Source organism: Halyomorpha halys, unplaced genomic scaffold (assembly GCF_000696795.3).
Source record: "Halyomorpha halys isolate HHAL.00 unplaced genomic scaffold, Hhal_1.1 Scaffold196.1, whole genome shotgun sequence".
NCBI classification, from domain to species: domain Eukaryota; kingdom Metazoa; phylum Arthropoda; class Insecta; order Hemiptera; family Pentatomidae; genus Halyomorpha; species Halyomorpha halys.
The window spans coordinates 119,531-136,237 of NW_027115534.1; the positions used below are offsets into that span (position 1 = coordinate 119,531).

The window sequence follows — 16,707 nt, forward strand, 5'->3', positions numbered from 1 at the left end:
GTTGAGGAGTTCGCTCGAAACATCGCTTAAAGTAACATGTCCGATTAAGTACATCAGATATGATATTTAGGTTAATTAATAGATAAAGTTATGTTTAATAATATATGTCTGTTTCTGGTTCTCAAGAGTTACAAATACACCTGTAGGGACTTCAGGTATCGATTATTCTGATTCAAGTCAGCACTGATAATGAAATCAGCCCTTATGGGAGTTGTAACAGTCTAATAGGTTAATAGGACCATGTGAACAGTTTATATACGCGAGTAAAATAGACCAGTGATTATTATTGTCTTCTTATCCCTTTACATACAATTGGTGACTCCAACAGTCACTTATTTTTACGGAATAAGTGATACACGGCGCCGCCAAAAAAAGATAAACAACATAAACCCGACGACCAACCTAAGGTAAATAAAGTTACAACTAAAATACCCCCTTCTGGGCCGATGAACCTGAATCATGGTTTTATCAAATAGAAGTAAAATTCAATTTAGTAGGTATTATTAAAGAAGACACCAAGTTCAATTAATGTGTCATCATCTAGTGTCTCAGGTAGAAGCTAAATAAATAGAAAGTATATGAGATATTATTAAGTTCGGACAATAATAAACAATATTCTTTAGCTAAAGATCGACTTCTCCAGATGTTTAAGGAGAGCGATAACCAACAAATTAAAAGACTTTTAATAAATTTAGAGTTGGGGATCTCAAGCCTAGTCAATTGCTCCGTAAACTGCAGGCCTTGGCTGGTGATAGTATGTCCGACAAAATTCTACGAACAGTATGGTTAAAAAAACTGGCGAATGTATTAAAGAATGTAATTATTAGTGATGAAACTTTCGACAATATGGCAGCTATGGCAGATGAAATAGGTGAAGTTACCCCTCAGTCAAGTGGTTATTCTGTTAGTCAAGATCAGTTCTCTATAAATTGATGAAAACAATTGCTAATCTAGAAGTTCAAATTTGTACTTTGAATTCTCGGAATAGGTCTTACAGCTTGTCCAGAGATTCCATTCAAGGCGTGACTTTAGCCCAAAAAGGAAAATTTGGTTATTTCCACTATAGATATGGGAAAAAAATGCAGACCAGAGAAATATAGACAACCTTGCGCTTGGCAGCAACTTTCGGAAAACTCCCACAAGCAACATTAGTGTGGCCTCGTCTGTTGCTAACAATTCAGGTGGTCACACTTTTCGTTTATTTGTTCTGGATATGAAAACCAGACTAAAGTTTCTTGTCGATAGTGACGCTGATGTGTCCATAATTCCGGTAAGATCTAATTGTGACTCCCCTAGTAAAGATTTTGTTTTGTTTGTAGCCAATGAATCCGTTATTCCTACATATGGAGTACAAACTTTAAATATTGATTTGGGTTTACGCCGTCAGTTTCAGTGGCCCTTTATTGTAGCTAAAGTGAATAGAGGAATAATTGGTGCAGATTTTTTGACCCATTTTAATCTTTTAATAGATTTAAAAAATAGGAAACCTTAGATGTCACAGGTGCACAGCTCCGTAGTGAGATTTCAACTGTTTCAAAGATTTGCGACCTACTTACCAAGTTTCCGCATCTGACTAAACTTAATACCTAGTGAGTGCAAACTCAGCGTAAAACACTACATTTATATTACCGGAATGCCTGTTTACTCCAAAGCTAGAAGACACGACTCTAGGAATTTACAGTTAGCGAAGGGAGAGTTCCAATTCATGTTAAATCATGTAATAATTCGACCATTAAAATGATCTTGTTAATAACTGGAAAATTAATAATAACCATTAGAATGGATCACTTGTTTTATTACAATATTTACACTAACTGGATTAGGAAGGTTATCAGGTACTCAGTGTTACCACAGTTTCTCCCCCACTTATTTTAAGACTACAATGAATTTTTGGACATCTTACATCCACTTCGCCCAATCACTGACTTCTGCCCCTTATCCTTCATTTCATCACAAAATCCTTGTGGCGAGTAGGTGGCCGACGTACTCGTGGAGGATGACTTCTTAGTTGAGGGTGTTGTTCTGGTTCAGGCAAATCACTACCTTCCATGTCTGGATCAGTTCTGGCGGAATTGCATCTGGACTCTTAGACTCTCGAGCTGGACTTCTTGGAGTACTCTTGAACCTTGGGGCCAGACTCCTTCGAATGTCAAATGACTGGCATGGACTAAATGTTACTTGCTTTTTAGATTACGGAACCAGTGTAGGTCTCAGCTGATTGATGTGTCTTTTAATAGATCTTCCTGAATAGTCTTTTAATAGATCTAGAAAAATTTGGTAATGACGAGTGCCCAATTTTCTTTGTATTTCTCCAAACTGCCATACTTGTCTATTATTTATATTCAATCGAACTTGGGTTCTCTCTCCCATTTTAAAAGACCTGCAGGAATTTGAAGAGATCTTTGAAGTCTGTGGTATGTATGGATAGATTGCATCTAAACGGATTCTCGATTCTATCTCGGATTCTCTTCGAAGATACATTTCGGCTGGAAATTTTCCGCAAGCAAGAGGTGTTGCTCCATATCGGGAAAGAATTTTCTGTATCTTTTCTTCAATGGGAAAGTCTCATTTGCAGAAATCCATGTGAAGCGAAGATAATTTCCAATAAATGGATAGTTGAAAAACCTCTAGGCGGATCCTTGCTGATTTTTATTTTGCACTTAGTATCCACAACAATTAGAAAGAAGCAGTTTTCGTATGAGCCTGCCGGCATTCCAAGTGAATTATTTCCCAATTTTCCTGTGAAGTTGGAATCCGGATGGACCGGAACTTCCGGAGGATTTGCGCGAGTCCGAGCACAACCTTTGACCAAACGCTCGATATCTTTGTCAATATTCGGCCAATAGACATATCAGTGGGCAAGCTGCTTCATTTTAGTTATTCCAGGATGCGTCTGGTGAAGCTCTTCTAGAACACTGGAACGTAAACAGCTTGGAACATACACTCTATCTTGCCGGAAAGTAATGTTATCCACTAAAGTGTACTCGGAATCTGTAGCGTTACGCTTGAGATCATTCATTATTTTCATAAGCTCTGGATCTGCAGCTGTTTTCTCTTAGATAATAGTCGCTGTTATTGCAGAACTTGAAATATGGAAAAGTTTTGTCTGCACAGATTTGGCTAACTTCATGACCAATGAGCGCGTCTGATAATGGTCTGGGTTGTATGATTGAAGTTCGAGAAAGGCAATAAACATTTTGATTATCTTTCCATTTCTTACATTTGACAACATAATCAAATCCTGAAAGGAATGATGCATATCGTAGTAAACGTGCAGATGTCATTTGTAGGAGGGGTTTCCGGTGGTGGAAGATCCTGGACAATGGCTCGTTATCCGTGACAAGTTCAAAATGTTTTCTATATAGATAATAATTGAAATGAACTACACTGAAAATTATAGGAAGTGCCTCTCGAGTTTCTGAGACTAACTATAGCCAGCTTGACTATAGTTAGTCTCAGAAACTGTAAGTGACATTGATGCGTAGGCTATCGGCCTTTCAGTACCTTCTATTGTGTGGCTAAGGACAGCGGCAATCCCTGTTGGGCTAGCATCTGCTGTCAAAACAAGTGGCAATGCTGGATCAAACGGAATAAGAACACGATCGCCACAAAGTTCAGCTTAGAGTTTCAAGAACTCTGCCCCACAGTTTGGTGTCCATAACCAACGTTTATCTTTTCTCAACAAACACGGGAGAGGATACGAAATTGTAGAAAAATCTGGCACAAATCTCGAGTAATACGTCACTAACCTTAAGAAACGTGTGACGTCCTCAATGTATGAAGGGGGTGGCATATCTTGGATTGCTGCAACCTTAATAGGAGATTTTCTCAGTTTATTGTATTCTACAATATATTCTAAATATTCTATTTTTTCCTTTAAGAACAAGCATTTATTATTGTTCAAGTGAAGGCCATATTGAGAAAGTCGCTGGAGACACAAGATTTCGAATGCACTCCTCCCTGGATTCACCATGTACAATTATGTCATCGAAATACAATTCTCTATTTTGAAGCCCTTTTAGAATTTGGGACAATATTCGGTTGAATTCTGAGGGGCCAGTTTTTATTCCAAAACTAAGGCGATGCATACGAAAAGTGTCCCTGTGTGTAGAAATTATTTGTATCATACTGCTGTCATCGCTGACTTTTAGGTGCAAATAAGCTTTGTACATAACAAGTTTGCAAAAATATCTGGAATTTCGGAGACCGTTCTTCATACTCATCAGATTTTGTGTTATTTTTGTGTAAATCGGAAAGATGTAGCATTGTTTTAGTGTCCAAGGTTCTGAGTTTCAGGCTTCAGTAATGGTATTGCTTTAAGTACTGAGATAGACCAAGTGATTCTTTCCGCCAAATTTCGCTTTTAAAAGGGTCTCTTTATGTATTATAACAGTTCCCAGATAGATTTCACTATGTATTTAAGTGTGTCTCTGTCAAGATATCTCCTGTTTCTAATACTTTATGCCATATATATTAATGACAATTATTTAAAAATAACTAAATATTTTGTTTTGCTTGTTTGTAAATAGTAAAGTTTATAAAGCTTTTCACCATTTAGGCCACTTAGGAAATCATGAAACATAATACCTGTTTATAGGATGGTCCACTACAAAGCGGAATCAGATGTGAATGTAAGAAAGTTCAGCTCCGTTTGACCGTTTCAATTTTTTTATATATTTTAGTTTAATTCCTATCCGTGAGCGGTAATATTAATGGGAACTATGAGACAAAGCGACCGACTGTGATGCCTCATTGCCAGCGCCTCTTTGATCCACGCCGCTAGCTTGGTTCGCACGTATCATGGTATTAGTATTATGGTGTTAGTGGGTATATCCAGTAAAGGAACAGTTGAATATAATTGTTGTTGAGCATCAGTTATTTCAAAATAGTTGAAATATTTTAATGAAAATGGAAGGTTAGCAATAGTTTATCTAACGCATGTTTAAAAAAAAAAAATAGATTTTAAAAATATAAAAATCAATTTTTTTTTGTCCCAAGGGTAGGATAAACTATTTATTACTAACTTACCATTTTCGCTAAAATATCTCATTCGTCGCTTTTGTACCTTTCTGACTTAAAATCATCTAGGCAGATCTCTGTCATAAGCTAGCAATCTGGACATCCATTTTTACATTCACTTACCTATCCATAGAATATAAAGAAAGGAAAAGCTTTGTGATCAGGCAAAATTTCGATTTCGAGTTTTTAACGGAAATATATGTTTTGAAGTCCCTTGAGCCTATTTAACCAAGTTTGACAAAATGGTCTGTGTCTGAACACAGAGCCTAGCTTCTAATTCCTCTCGTATCTGATCCTTACAATCCAAAATCCTTCGTACAATTATCAGTGCTCCTTACTTCGTTACAAATAAAATCATCCATAAAGACCTGTTCCTAATGTAACTAATCTAGCCCGAATCAGATGTTAATCCTTCCATTATAAACTCCCTAACCACTTAAACCCATTAGTTTATAACCAAGCTTTGTCTTTCGTTCCTGACAATCCTCCGCTGAAAAAAAAGCCTGAAAAAAAAGATGGCCTCGAGATCTGGTAAAAATGTTTTTAGACTGCTACCAATGGGTAGTTTCTCTACGTGCCTGTCTCACTCCATTTTAATCTAACTTCAAATTTACTTTTATATATAGTCAAGGAACCAAGTGCCAGTGCATATGCAATAATAAGCCCGAAGTTCTTATATTCCTGCCCCAACATCCCGACAGCGTTGTCAGTCTCTCCCAGCCAGTCAGTCAGTAATCTCAATATTCTCATTATATGCACTGTGTCATTTATTTTTTATGTTTATAATTAGTTTAAACTATTGTTCATAGTAGTTTTTTTTACAAATAAACATTTTTTTACAATTATTGGAGGCTGTTAACATAATTTATTATGTACAGTTGTAAATGTCAATAAATAAATAAAAAGGATATATCTGGGATATGACAGCAACATTTTTGATAAAATGGACAGACGGGAAGTGCCACTGAGTAGAATCGATTTTTCACATTTTTTTTTATTTTCGGTTCTAATGATTTTGATTAAACTCGGCATGTCAGTTTTTTCGTTGGCTTATTTTAATTCTGATATTGTCAATTTATCCGCGTGCCTCAGAGGTAAAGATATGAAATATATTGTAAGGACAAGTATTGCTGTCGTGGAAAGTATTAAATCCGAGCTTTCGACGAAAAAATCATCTTTAGAGTAAAAAAAAAAAACAAGCCTCATAAAATTGTGACTGCCTTGCTCAAAAGCTAAAAGTTGTATGTCATACATTATTTTTTAGATAAAACCAACTTACCAGAAGTGCCAGTTTATTTTATCGATTCTACATATTTTTTTCGATTTTCTTGAAAATAGCTCTAACGATTTTGAAAAAACGGTGTATTAATGTAATATTAAATGGTATTTAATGTTACCTTGGTTTATGATCCTTGGAATTGCTTAACAGGACTAGAAAATAGATAAATACATACAAAAAGCATAAAAGAATATAATGTTTTCTGCTTGTGTCCATGACATATATGACTCATAAAACTAAATATGATGTCGAATTTCTAAAATAAACAATATATACAGTTTTCCAAACGATTTAATGAATAATTGGTGAAACACTTGCTTCTTTGAGTGAAAAAAATATTAAAAATAAACCCCAACCCAATTTAAAATTCAAATGCCGACACCTCTCCGGGAGCTGGGAGTTATGAGTTATGCTTATTGTACAATATGTTTCCCGGGGTAATGATAATCCCTGGTTGTATATAACATTGTTGTGTGGGCTAGGTATCCTCCTTGACAGGCCGAAAATCCTTTTAGCCTCGACTCATCTCTTCTCTGTCTGAACCCACCCTTGTTAATTAGTATATATGTTTCTCATCACGTATACCTAGCCATCTTTATATGTGATGCACTATTATATATTTTATGTATTCTGTAAAACCTCCGAATCTAAAAATTTTTAGGGGGGTACATTTATCTTGTATAGTTCACATTAAGTTTTATTTTATGTGTCAAAAAAATTATTTTTGATTTAAAATCAATAATGTATGTTACGTATTCTAATAGTGTTTCAAATAGCTAACTAATCACTATCATTACTATTCTAATAAAAAACATGAAAATATGGAATTTCACAGAACACGAATGGTACGTGCCAAAATTATTTTATTATTTGATAATTATCTTACATTAGCTTTTTATGAAATATGGTATGTATTTGGTAGACTAGATTAAAATAATAAAATGGTAATTAAAAAGTGGATAATTAGGTAAATATAAAGTTTATGGTAATAAATAAGTTTTTAAAAAGTCGGCAAAGTACATGGGTCATACATTCCTTGCTATATCTATCTTTATTTATCTAATACTCTTTTTTCTTTTCTGAAAGTTGCTTTTTCTATAAATTATCCCTTTTCTATATATTTTTATTGGTGCTTAATTACCCATATTTTAAGGATAATGATTTGTCATTTACATATAAAATTTACGGGACGAATCGTTGTTGGGTCGTATCTATGTAGGAAAAATATTTTACTCATGCATAAGTAAAATTAGTGGACGAATAAAATCGATATTAGAGAGTAGGTAAAATCCATAAAGGACATAAAGTATTACTGAAATGAGTACGAAGCTACTCCTTTGATAATGTAGAAGAGGAATTATTAGTGATTTTTATTTCTACATGATTGTTGTCACAGAAATCGATTATCTATTTTTTCTATAAACGAATTTCTCTTCAATAAACGATCATTTATTAAATTTTGGCTTTTGTATGGATCGAATAAATATTTCTAATATATTACAGAAACCTTAGTACTGGATCTTCTAAAATATCTTTTGTGCACTACTTAGGAAGTACTTAGACTCCCGATCGCGATATAAAAAAAAAATTCATATTTTACCACAACCGGAATCACATCTTAGGCTCCTGATGATAACGCTGAGGTTCTTAAGGTTACTCAGTTCTTATAAGTTGTAAAAAATATTCCTCAAAATAGTCTTTTTCGTTTAATTGGTGTCTAGATTTACTTATGTGTGGAATATGTCCGTTGAGGTCCCCGATCACACCAATTTCCTTTTTTTATTACAGTTCTCGGCTGGAACAAATACCCTAAACAGAAGACGTTACCCTAAAATGTCGCTAGTTGCAATGGATGGTTTAGTTAATCGATTTCTATAAAGTTTAAACCCTTAAGTGGATGATAAAGCACAATTATACCAAAACAATCTATCTTTTTCATCAAAATATCAACCAGTTTTTACTTCCACTTACCTATAAATGGAATATATAGAAAATAAAGTATTACGATCCTGCAAAATTTCGAAATACTCGTTTTGAGGTCTCCTGAATCTAATAAACCAAGTCCCGCACAATGGTAAAAAAAAATTATCCTCAAACCACTACATCAGGATTAGAAGTTCAGGGAACCAACACATACAACTTAGTTTTTTTACAATTGTTAATTGCCTTTCTTTTCAACTCTGATACGAGAAAACCAATTAAGCTTCAGGACCTCTATTGACGAGAGAGCATTGAATTGTTCTGTTTTCCGACGAGGTCGGAATTGACCACCGTTCTTTAAATCAACGGATTCAAACATGTAGGCAGCCTGAAGGAAGGAAAACGAAATAATTCCTCATTTTCCAGTAAAGTACCTTTAATTTGGTTTAACCGAAAAAATTGAACTGTTCTCATTTTTAGCAATAATAAAAAATATTAAGGAATTTTATGATTAACTAAACGAAAAAAGATAAATCCGTTTCAAATAGGAAATGCCGAGACCGCACGATCATTACCGATCGCATGATTGCTTTATCGTGCTTTTGTTAGACTGTTTTATTCTTGACAGGAAAAAAATTTATATTTGTTATTCCAATTTCCTGAAATCCTAATTTATAAATTTTTATAACAACAGAAACATAAAAAAATTTTGTTCATAATTTTTGTCTTCTCTGGTTTTAATTTTTTTGTTTTCGAAAACTAAAAAAATACCAACTTCAACACGAGCCTTCCAATCTACACAAAACTTAGAGGCAAATGTAGGGTGGTCAGTGAAAGTTTTGTGATGCGCGCACCGCACTAGATTTTTTTATTATTATAACTTTGCTATACATTACGCATTTGTATGTGTTTTATTTATCATACTATCTAATTTGTTTCAGCAATATGATCGTTACACTGAATAAAATTTCTGGCAACTTAAGTCAATTAATTTTCGTAATGAGTATTGATTTGTGTTGATGTAACCTATTCGTAAAAATCATAAATTAATGAAACTAACGGATTCTAAAAATTGAATGTTTCATAATAGTTATTTGAAGATGGTGGCGATAGTACAATCGAAGGATATTGCTGAGAGGGATAACAATGGCTATCATGGTTTATCGAAGAATCATTATGAACCAAAAGTTGTTAATTTGAATCCGTTATTTACTACCCATAAATAATATAAAACCATTATTTGTGTTTATGTCCAATTATGCAACCAATAATGCTGACGTCTATTATCATGTTTGTCTATTCTAGTGATTCACAACCAGTGGACCGCGAGAGCTTTTTGTTAAGCCGCGAGGGGTTCTATACCTAGTGAGGAATTATTGTTAAAACTGTTTTATTGATTGCCTTTCCTGATGGTTGAATGCTAGTTGAAAGATTTGAACAGGTTAATGCATCATTAAAAGTGCCTAAGAATGCACTTTTAAACAACCTAATTTTCAAATATTTTCTTGAGGTACCCTTCTTGTCCAATGTGTGGTGGGGCGTGCATGTTTTAATTTATTGCTTATTGGACCCCAGAATTTCACGAGTTGGGAACTACTGGTATATTCCAAGAATAAATAACACATTCTTAAAAAAAAATTAAATGTTTGAAATACTACTAGGGTTTCACTTTATTATTCAAAGCGGAATATTTAAGGATCTCAAAGAACACCAATGTACATTGTCTAAAAGGGTTATGTAAACTATAAATACTATTAATATTTTACATTGATTATTTTTCTTGTAAATAAGAACAATAAAGTTCATTATACTTTGTATAATATAGTCCTGTTCACCTTGGTTTGTAAATAAGTAAGTTCAATATTGTTGATATTGTTTGAATCAACAGACATAGTATTTGAATTTTGTTAACAGAAACAAATTTTTTGTAGAAAAAATGCTGTTACAGCATTGTTTTTCACTATATAACTATTTATCTTATCTGAACTTTTTTCCTGGATGTTATTAAAATATGTTTTTTTCCTATGAATATTTAGAAGTGAATGAAACAAACAAACAATTATGTTTTGAAAGAAATTTACTCGAACAAATCATCCAACAAATTATTACTTTGTCTTAAGACAATAAGGCACTACACAATTGCGGAAGACTAATGTATCTTGCAATCTATTTTAGAGCCCATGCCCTCAATAAAAATGCCACCGGTATCGCCATTTTGTCTCTTAAGCGACCCTCAGAGGGACGGCAAGAGAGGCTTAAATCAATCGGCGGAAGTCAATGCTCCTCAGGGGTCCCACCTTCCGGTAGCCAATCGATACCATCAGCACATTAGAACCAGTCTCTGGCACGTATATCTTTGTCACTGCCAATGTGATTTTCAACCCTTAGTTCATTTATGAATAAATGCTATTTCCAATTTCGGCACTCATTTAAATATCAATATATTATTACTTTGACTTAATTGTATTAAGCATATATTCGAGGAAAATTTCAAATATGTTTTAAGATCGTTTGAGTTAAAATTAAATATTCCATATAAAAAACTGAAATTTCCTATTTAAATAGGCCAGGGATGTTGCGGCAACTTTTTCGTTAAAATCAACTTGTTGGAAGCGCTACTTCGTATAATCGATTTACTACTTTTTTTCATTTTACCGAAACGGCTCTAGCGATCTAATTTAACTCACTACAACGATGCACAATTAATTTAGTTTATAATCATTTAAATAGTCTCTCTGAGGTTAAATACCAAGTTTTCAAAAAAGCTTCATCTTATATGTCTTAATGTTTATGACAAGTTTTATTAAGGTTATATTATATTAGTTGTATTAAGCTTATGAATATATTCTAATTTTTGATTGCTGTTATAAGAAATCTTTGAAACACAAAAACATAGAAGCATAGAAACATTGTTATTTTACTTAGCCTCAAATGGAATTATAGTAAGAGAATGAATGGCCTTCGTGAATATCAAAGAAGATGCTGTTTTGAAACTAGCAACTAGTTTTGAAATTGCGGACTAAGTAGGGTAGTAAGTGAAAGTATGTGATGCGCGCACAGAACCAAATTATTTTTGTATTCATTAAAAAAAAAATCGGATACTAGAGAAGACTTCTCTGGGCTACCCTGCTAAGAATGCTAAAGTGTTATATACAAAAGTAAGCTTAATCATCTTCCGTCAAAATATTTTGTAAGTTATTGTGCATTATCAATTCCATTTCACTTATAACAAAAAATAATCGTTTAAATAAACGTACATCTGACTTTTCAAACAGACAATTATAGCAAATATGTTGGTCGATGTACTACATTTCACAATCTCACAAGATACACAAAAAAGACAATCCTTGTAGGCAACCTGAAGGAAGATTAGTTCAATACAAAATAATTCCTCATTTTTCTATTGGTAGAAGCTCATTTGAAGACGCCACAGGTAGAATGATTTTAGACTCCAAAATTGAATAGAATTTTTTTTTAATTTACTAATTTATCGCCTCTTCAGTTTTGAGGCGTTTGTTCAAAACTAGGAGGCAGTGTTCCTCTGATTTTTTCAATATGGTTACAAGTAATAGAGGTAAATATAATTAATTAAAGAATTGTTGAGGATTTAAAGAATGACATTCCTAAAAACATGCAAAACAATAATTACCTAAATACTGATCCTTTTCGTTGATGCTGAACCAATGATTAAATCATTGGACATTTTAGCATGATACATACAGTGGCGTGATAGAATTCTGTTTTAAAATGATGATATTGGTTTTTATTATTATTTAGTATATTAATCGCTTAATATTTTCAATTATTTCATAACAATCATGAATCAGAAACAAACTAATAATAACATGCGTCTATGAAATATAACTTTTTGAACTTTGATTTGATAATGTTGGCTGATCATTATATTATTTTTTTTTGTCCTTATGCCCTGCCCATCTTCTGATTGTGATGGGTTTTTGAGCTGAAAAGCATACGTTTTCTTCATGGTTATTATATGTCAATCGATTTGTCTCTTTTAGAAGAATTAGAAAAAAATATTACTGATTCTATTAAAATATTAAATGAGGTATTCAGTAAAGCGGGTCAAAAACATGAATTTATAAAAATGAAGATCATATTCCTTTATGGTCTCCCCTTAAATACTATTTTTCAAATAAATTAAAAATTAGAACTTTTTCTCCATTATCTTCACATTTTATCCAATATCTATGTTAATATAACCTTTGGGAGCTAAACTTCTGGTTTTTGCTTGCTAAAAAAGTAGAATAAATGTACAAAATCTAATATTCGCCTTATAAGGGCGAAATATTGTTTTCAAATACAGAAAAACTTTTTTAAATATGTGGTTCTAAACTTTTTAATTAGATCCAGTTAGTGCCCTTTTGTGAAGTTTATTCCTAAACTACCTCTATTATTATTATATTAAGTTTAACAGAGATCTCACTGTGCACCAAAGAATTCAAGACAATGTGTAGTACAACCCTGAAAGTACCATGGTAAAATAGATCTTTTCTTCTATCTTGATATGAAGTCAATGAAGCCAATATAGAAATATGCCTTACTTCTAAACTCAAATATGTAATTTCAACAGAACCCTAGCATTTAAAAAAAATCGTACAAATGAATTCAACTGGTACTTTGTAGAATGTTTTATGATAAAAGTTACAATTAAACAAATTAAAACTGAAAAAATATAAGTAGTGTTTAAACTTGTACCTAGAATATACTAGAATTCTAAATAAATAAATAAATTACTTCTATTAATGTCATTAATTGATAACTAATTATCTATCTGAATTTATGTCATCAATGAAATAAAATATTCAGACATGAAACTATTGTTGGACTCTTCCCCCTGATATAATAAAAGTCATTACAGGTTTACTGAGCTTAACATAATATAATACAAACAAATAAATTGGGCCTCCCCTGTACGGTTCATTGGCGATGCTACCTCAAGAGGAACAAGCAGGTCCAATTGTAGCTCGAGAGGGGAGCCAACATCCCATCAGGCTTGTTTTTTTTTTCTCCTCTGCTACTTCAGATCCTCGTGAAATACGAGAATATATATTTTTCAATGCTTTTCAACAGAAATGATACCAATATTAAATATAAATTTATGTATTTTTGTATAATACCACCAAAATTAGGCTCTTGACATCCATGCTCACGTGTTAGGAGAGTAATCTAACATGTCAACAACCAAACATTTAACATGATAATTTTGGTTGTTTTTTTTTTTTTTTTTGTATTTTTTCTTGGTGTGCTGTAACCTAAAATGAATTCTGTTTTCTTCAATCAGGTACAGTTGTTTTCATGATGTATAATCACCTATCGCACCTTGCGTACTATACCAGTCAACTTCAGATTTTTGTAGTATAAAAAGAACTTTATTATGTGCCAAATCGGACCCTTCAAGATCAATTTGAATTTGAGATTTAAAACAGTGTATTTGTAAACGTTTAAATTTGCGTTAATTGACTTCAAACTGAGAAAATCTAAATTTTTTTGACATTTGAACTTAATCTGGATAAACTCGAGTAATATATGTTTAAAGTTAGAGCTGATGGTTTGGTATTTGTTACGGCAGGTAGGGGTTCAAAAGGAACCATTACTAGCTCAACCGTGTAGAATAGTGAGAATAAAATAAAAGAATAGCCGAATTCTGTTATTGCTGAAATAAAAAACTGTAAAACAAAATATTGAAAGATATAAACTATAAAAAAAAAGAGGAACTTCTAAAAATAAAAAACAAAAAATATTATTTTTTGGATTTGCGACATAAATAAAATTGCCTATTTGTCACCCTGGGTGATGGGGCCCTTTGTGGAGAAATGTCCTCTTGGAGGAGAAGAGCCACCCGCCGAGAAATGTCCTCGTGGAAGAGAAGAGCCGCCCGCCGTGGCTTGAAGTTAGTATCAGAGATGGCCAGCCTGCTAGTAACTAATATAAATAAAATATATGAATAGCAGTAGAAACGAGAACAATTTCGGTGATAAAGATAAAGTAGGGGATACATTTGAACAGGTAGATAGGTTTAAGTATTAAGGTTCAACGGTAACTAGGAAAAACGAAATTTATGGGGAAACACAAGCGAGTTTTCCAGCTTTAAACTCACTTTAGAGTAAGAGATAGTAATTGGTGAAGAAAAATGTTAGAATTGCGCTATCTATTGGGAATCTTGATAATCACATAACTATAGATTTCCTTCTTAAAGCTTTAATTAGATTGCTGTATAATGGGAATTTTGAATTTCTTGCCGCTTCAGATTTTTTTCTAGTCTAGTATCAAACACTATTACACCTCTAATCCTCCTTTATTCTTGCACTCGAAGCTGATCATTCTTAACTTGAATTCTGTTTCTTTGCCTATCTCCTGTTTCAGCGAAAATTATGATTTGTTTTCCCTAAGAATCTTGTAAGAATGACTTGTAAGTATAAGCTAAATTTTACGATTATTTTATCTCATTTATTTATTCCTTATTATTCAATTAAAAAAAAATTATGACCGAGCTAATTAGGTCTTCTTCTAAGGAAATATTAGTCCTATGATGAATACATTATTACTTCTACATTTTATTTTATTTAAAGGTTTCGGTGCCTGAGTCCTTTAGGTTGTGTAGGGAATGTAAAGCTATATGTAGTGTAAGAGTATGCAATGAATGATTAAATGCAATGTAAGGAATGAAAATGTAAATTTTCGATGTTGGAAAAGAGCGCTCATTTGAAAAGTGAATGCCTATAATTATAAATTGAATAATTATCTATCCTTATTATCGATATCACATACCAATATGTTTTCTGTGAGTTTTTTTTTTTCTGACCTAGAAAAAAATAAAACAACAAATTAAATATATACAAAAAAGAAATAAATGTATATACTCAGGCAAATAATATATCTTGGATTGCCAGTGTGGCATTTCTGTGAGTGTTTGTTAAAGTGATTTATATAGTGTTCTTTCTCGTTTGTTTGCTTTTTTTAAAAAGTTGTTATATATTGTAATTATTTCTAATTACGTGTCTTTTACATTTAGTCTTTAGAAGTTATTGTAAGAGAGGACATTAAAGCACGTTAAACTAAGTTATGGCCAACGATGGACAACATAGTCCATCTAACATCACATGAAATCAATATAGATTGTCATTTACTTAAGGAATTTGATTTTCTATTGTTATTTATCATTTGCTCACACTAAATCGAGAAACGCTCGTTTGTACAAGTTATGTTTAATTTTTGTTATCTAACAAAATTTCCAGGGCCTTGTTTCATATTGAAGCCCTGTACTATTAGTTCATAAATGCTCAAGTATTCAATCTACAATCTACAAACACTAATATATTTTGTTTCACTACATAACCTATGTTTCTTAAAAACATTTTATATTCATATTAGGGATGAATGTCTAGTAAGAGTACATCCTTACAAAGTACTGCATTCTTAACCCTTCATGGGTTATAATGGTGCAGATTTAATTTTTGAATTAGGGATGAGTATTAGTGATATTATTGATGTTAAAAAGTAAAAGTCACAAGTCAACGACATTGTACCAAGTACAACCGGTAGCATTACTTAGTACTTCATTATGAGAGAGATCCCAATAACATCCATTAGGGGTCTATCTTAGGCAAGTTTCGACTTAACCATTTAATTATCCAGTTCATATCTGGGGCTATTAAACTGTGTTAGTAGTCATTATTATACAAAAACGTTAGATAAAAAAACTCATTTATTATGAAATTGGATAACTGGATTGAAATTATGACGCCACTGGTTGAGATGACCACGTGACCATAATTGTTCTCATAGCCTCCGTGGCGCAATCGGCTAGCGCGTTCGGCTGTTAACCGAAAGGTTGGTGGTTCGAGCCCACCCGGGGGCGAAATTTTTTCACATCACATTCTTTAATGTAAAAATTGTTGAACCCGTTTTGTTTTTAACTTATAAACAATTACCTTATTGATTTTTTATGGTGGTATCATTATTGTTTTCATTGATAAACAGATAGTTGCTTTTTATCCTGTCTCGTAGTTTTAAATATGTATTTAATTAAAGTGCGGTGGCAAGATTATTAACGTCTTCAGCGGCAATAGTTGACTTAGCAAAGAGAGTTTTTGAAATGGGTTTGCCACTGTCGAAATTATTATCAACATTTTTATTTCTCTTGTATATTTCTTTCAAATCTATTTTTATTTATAATTCATTTCATGTTTCATTATTTTACATTTGTATAGTGGCAAACCCATTTGAAACCTCTCACCATATGATCAATTACTGACAATTAATTAATAATGAAGAACGTGTGTGTTTTTTTCGTTATCTAAAAAAACTGAATGTTGTTTAGATAATAAAGACCTAACAATTCATCTTTATTAATATACAATAGGAACACGCAGTAAAAAAGCAACAAAATACAGAAAAGAAAAGAAATTTCAGAAAAAGGCGCTTATTTAGAATAAATAGTAATTTTTACTATTTACTAATTGAAGAAC

General features: G+C 32.5%; 1 protein-coding gene and 1 non-coding gene across 2 annotated transcripts in view; both read left to right on the top strand.

The window, feature by feature from the left end:
- Positions 1 to 200: 200 nt before the first annotated feature.
- LOC106679357 (uncharacterized) overlaps positions 201 to 16,707 on the top strand; it is a 46,983-nt gene continuing 30,476 nt past the window's right edge. The window contains exon 1 of the mRNA XM_067052562.1: positions 201 to 407. The gene's annotated coding sequence lies outside the window, so the exon portion shown is untranslated. The remainder of the gene's footprint in view (positions 408 to 16,707) is intronic.
- Positions 16,024 to 16,097, top strand: TRNAN-GUU (transfer RNA asparagine (anticodon GUU)). The gene has a single exon. It is a non-coding gene; the product is annotated as a tRNA-Asn (tRNA).